General features: G+C 39.6%; 1 non-coding gene across 1 annotated transcript; it reads right to left on the bottom strand.

Moving 5' to 3' along the window:
* Positions 1 to 235: 235 nt before the first annotated feature.
* LOC128804436 (U2 spliceosomal RNA) lies at positions 236 to 429 on the bottom strand. Its single transcript, XR_008436074.1, has one exon. It is a non-coding gene; the product is annotated as a U2 spliceosomal RNA (small nuclear RNA).
* Positions 430 to 5252: the final 4823 nt, after the last annotated feature.

Here is a 5252-nt window from a genome sequence, read left to right on the forward strand (position 1 = left end):
CCTGCTTGTCCTGTCTCACAAACTGCCTTGCGAACTGCCGTGCCAAGCCCTCACAGCCATGGCCCACTCCTGTTTGCCCACTCCTGTTTGCCCGGTCCTGTTAGCCGTGCTCCCTAGAAGCCTCTTTCAGTCAGCCTGCTACTCAGCAATGGAGGATGCCACACCCAGGACCTCGTGACCCTCAAGCACGAGGAACACACCAGCTCAGTGTTCCTACAAGCAGCCACCCAGCAACAGAGGAAGCCCACCCGGACCTTGTGACACTCAAGTTCAAGGAACACACCTGCTCAGCCAAGAATTATAAAAATAATAAAATCTGTTTAATATAAAGTCCTCTCATCGAGGACATATCAGATATTAAACTGATAAGAACGATACTACACTACTAATTTCTTCTCTGTATGAAGGGTAGCACTTAGTGAAAGTCATTAAGAAACTAGAGAAACAGTGGAAATATTTTTTTCCACAGTGAATCAGTTGAAAATCCTTTTTGAAGGCTTTTTTTTTTTTTTTTGATTACTTTAAAATGATGTAATGGATTGACACAGGAGTGATTAGTTTGCCTACTGAAAATTTGAGGGTATGTGTTCCTGTGTTCACATAAGGCTTGTGCTTCATTACTGTTTTTAGCAGTAAAGGACTGATGAAAAATACAAATAGTTTGTCATGGGTCTCCATCTCACACTGAGATTTTGTTCTGCTTTATGAATTTTAAACCTGTCAAAAGGTCTAAACATATCAACAAAAAACTGCTATCATCTGCTGTATTAAAAAATTATCTTTCTGAGATGGGAAAAAAACCACATCTTTAATTTGTTTCTTCCTCAGCTGTGCTGTGTTTCTACTCTATATACTTTGTGTTAAACCAGAAAATATTTGTATTGTTTAATTGATAATAAATGCTGTTTTACAGATTATATTGCAATATTTTCACCCTTTGGGTGTTTATATATTACAAAAATAAAAGGATTTCATTACTGAGGTTAGAAGCTTCATTGAATTTTAAAGAAAACATTAAAGAAAGGCACCTTCCCTTTAGGATTTATAAATATTTACAAAGATGAAAGCTGAGTCATAGAGTAAAAATGATTGGTGTGTGTTTTGTTTGAAGTTTTTTTAGTTTACTTTTAAGCAACACACTCTCACTGAAAATAGCATATTTTAAATTCTAGGTTTATGTTCAATTTCTTATGCAAGTACATAAATAAATTTGTACATCTCTATCTATATTTATACATTTTTATTTTAACTGGAGTTATTCCAATATTCTGGTAATACTTCCTAGGTCCTGCTGATGCTTTAACCAATTTATAAATGAAATACACATTTTTGAAATAATATTAGTATAGGAGGTAGTATAAAGGCTGGTTTTTATTTGGAGGCCTCCAGGGGCAAATATGGAAAATGTCCATGAAAGCCCACTCCCCCCATGGGGGTGAATACAGTTTTATATGTTTAGTAAATTAGCATAATTGAAAAAAAGCAACAATTAGAAGCACAAGTGGGGATACAATACAATACTCTAAGCCTCTTCTAAATTCTGCCCTTACAGACAGGCCTAAACTTTGTTGATGAAAATGTGTCCCAAAGAGCTGTTTTTTGGCCTTGGTTCCTGGAATGAAGCAAGATAGGATAGGGGCTTTGGAATGTGTTTTTTCTTTCTGCCTAGAAAATTACAGAAGCTAAGTACAATAATAGACTACAAAGCTACAAGTACATGTTAAAGAATACGAAGAATAGATAACAGAAAAAAGACAAAGATCATTAGGCATCAGTATGGCATTGTAGATCATCTGAAAATGTAAGTCTGGGCAATTGATATATTCTGTGTTTATGAATCTGACATCTAGTAACAAGAAGAAGGGCCTTGCTGCAGAAATAAATAAATATGTGCTGAAAGCAATTTCCTGTGAAAAGTATGTGCTGAATTATGGCATAGATGGAACCTGCTTGATCACAGGTTCAGTTTAAAGTTTGTTATTAGGTAAATGCTGTGGGACGCCTCTCCTGTGAGTCTCACTCCAAGAATTTTGTTAATGGATGGTGTTTCTGATGAACTGGCTAGGGCAGACATCGAAGGGATTCAACATTTCTAAACCATCAGGTGCATAAGGTTATGGAGAACTACCAGTTTTGTGGTCTATATAAACCGTAATTCACATTTAAATGAGCTCTGGGTGCTTCCTACTTTTACTGGCAAGGCTGTAGATAGGTTTATGAGTTCCCCTTGGCTGCAGAACACGGAAGATGCAGTCATTTTGGGGTCCACCATCAGGCACAGTAATGTTTGGCAGGGCTGGGCTGCAAAAGTTGTTGTTGGAGACACCCCTGTACCCCTCCTCTCAGATAAGGAGTAATGTGTCTGTTTCTTCTGAGCAGCTGGCACTGAAATAGGACAAATTGCTCAAAGAGTCCTGTGGTGTGGGACAAGTCACCTTTCTAGCAAAAGGCTGCTGCTGTAGAACATTGCTGAGCAAACGCAGACTGGGAAGGGAAAGGATGGATAGCAAGACTATATAAAAAGAGTTGTGGAATTCTTAAAATGAAGAAAAACTGCAAGAAGCTCCCAAAGTGGAAAGACAGGGCCAACCCAACTCACATGGAGTCATAAGAAAATGCCTGGCCTTGAGGACTACCTTAGAAATGTAGGAGAGAAGTGGTGAGATACATATTTTATACCCTGCAATGTTTTGGATGTTTCCTACCAACATTCATTGACAGAAGACATTTAAATTTGTCTATTTCAATATTTCAGTTTGTCTTTGAGATGTTTTCTGTTGTATTTAGGGATTTATATACTGGCATGGGGAATATGGTTTGTTAACAGAAGGCAAAACCTTGATGGACCTTTGGAGTGCCATGCATGGTTACATGAAGCAAATTTAACTTCTATCTACATAAACAGACCACAGAACTGGTACAGGGTACAAAAACAATCTCTGTTCTTACTCTTGTGCATAGGCTCAACAGTGAAGTAACTGGTTCATTGTTCAAGTCCAGATGAAGCTGTGTTTTAGCTTTTCTTCTCAAAACTCAATATTTGATTTAAATTCAACTCCTCTTAAAAGTTCTGAATTCAACATGGTATCCTAATAACGTAGGATTGACTTTGGCTTTTCAAACCTTCTTACACATGGTTTCTGTAAATAGAAATAGATTAAAGGAACTAATTATCTCTTCAAAATAGTTCAGTGAGGTTTTTTCTGTGAGCTTGGCAGAATATGGAAGGCTTCAAGGGGCCTGGGTCTCCAATTAATATTTTTTAAAATTATATTTTAATATGACTGTGATTCTCATTTCTTTATATAATAGCAAAAGAAATGGAAAGGTTTTAACTTATGAAATGGTAGGAATATTACCATGTGAGTTGAATGGCAGATTCACAGTAATTGGAAGTATTTGCTTTACAGAAGTTCTTTATGAAATGGTTTTCACTGAGCAGATTTTTTGGCAAAGTAAACAGGAATTTATTCTGGAATAATTTTAGGTGATCTCGTGTAGGAAAGATACATGCTCATAGTATGCATACTCCTTTAAATTATGTTTAGAAGAGCTTATTCTATGGGACAAGTGCACAACACAAATAAGCAAAATTTAAGTCTGAGTACTTCAGAGCTGACAAGAATATGCATTGTTCCGTTTGTCTGTAGAATAAAATTTTTCTTTTTAAGGCTGAATATGCTTGGGCTCTGAAAATTTTATATTTAAAGTTTTGAAAATGTTCAAAGGACCTATAAAATAGTAAGACTTTGTGGAATAAACTATTCCTATTTTCACAAAAGATCATTGAGTCCAACTCCTGGCCTGCACAGGACCATCTCCAAGGATCACACCATGTGCCTGAGAGCATTTTCCAAATACTCCTTGAACTCTGTCAGGCTTGGTGCTGTGACCACTTCCTTAGGGAGCCTGTTCCAGTCCCTAGTCACCCTCTGGGTGGAGAATCTTTTCCTGGTATCCAACCTAATCATCCCTGATACAATATCAGGCCATTCCCTTGGGCCTTGTCACTGGTCAACACAAAGAAGAGATCAGTGCCTGCGCCTCCTCTTCCCATTGTGAGGATGTTGAAGACCAGAGCTGCATGCCCCAGTCTCCTCTGCTCCAAGCTGAACTGACCAAGTGATCTCTGCTCCTCTTCATATGAGCTCTCAAGGTCCTCCATCATCTTTGTTGCCCTTCTTTGTGCGCTCTCTAATAAGCTTTTTTTTTTTTTTGTGGTGCCCAAAACTGCTCTCAGGACTTGAGGTGAGGCTACCGCAGAGCAGAGCAGAGCAGGACAATTCCCTTCCCTGCCCAGCTAGCGATGCTATGCCTGATGCCTCCCCATGGTTGTCCCTCCTGGCTGCCAGGGCACTGCTGACTCATGTGCAACTGATGATGGACCAGGATCCTCAGGTCCCTTTCTTCAGCACTGCTCTCTGGCCTCTTGTTCCCCAGTCTATACAGGAATCAGGATTGCCCTGTCCCAGGCACTTTTCTAGCACTTTTCTCTGTTGAACTTCACATGGTCGGGGATTGCCCATCTTTCTAATTCATCGAGGTCTCTCTACAGACACTCCCTGCCTCTGAGGGAGTCTACATCACCTCTCAGTTTTGTATTGTCTCTGAACTTGCTTAGTCTCCCTTCCAGTCCTGTGTCCAGGTCATTTATGAAGATGTTGAAAAGCACAGGGTCAAGGATGGAACCCTGCAGAACCCCACTAGTGACAGGTCACCAGTCTGATGTCACCCCACTCACTGTAACCCTTTGTGCCCCACCTGTGAGCCAGTCACTCGCCCATTCCATGATGTGTTTATCCAGTGATGTGCTGGACATTTTGTCCAGAAGGACCTGCAACAGACAGTATCAAAAGCTTTACTGAAATCAACTGAAGTTACATGAAAAGCCATATATTTATTTTGCTAAGTAGCTTCTCTGGATGTATTTCATATGAGTAATCTCCAATTAAGGGGGGAAATCTTCAGTACTCCACAGACTATACTAGACTAAGTAGGAACCACCACTTTCCAAATCCCTGGAAACAATATTTGCATTCAGTGTGTTGGTGATGGAAATGCAGTGAGAAGGGAGGAGTCCTGGCCCACAGAGCTTCTGAGGATAAGTTTCTGCTAGGCAGCCATTGTGATGAGCTGCCTGTCCCTGGCCTCCTTAGCAAGACTCTTATGTTAAGTTAGAAAGAAAAAGAAATGCTTTTTTGGATTCACCTGCCTTGTCAAATCCTCCACTAGAGTAGAGCATTTAAAAGAAA

This window comes from Vidua macroura, chromosome 2, assembly GCF_024509145.1.
Source record: "Vidua macroura isolate BioBank_ID:100142 chromosome 2, ASM2450914v1, whole genome shotgun sequence".
Lineage (NCBI taxonomy): Eukaryota > Metazoa > Chordata > Aves > Passeriformes > Viduidae > Vidua > Vidua macroura.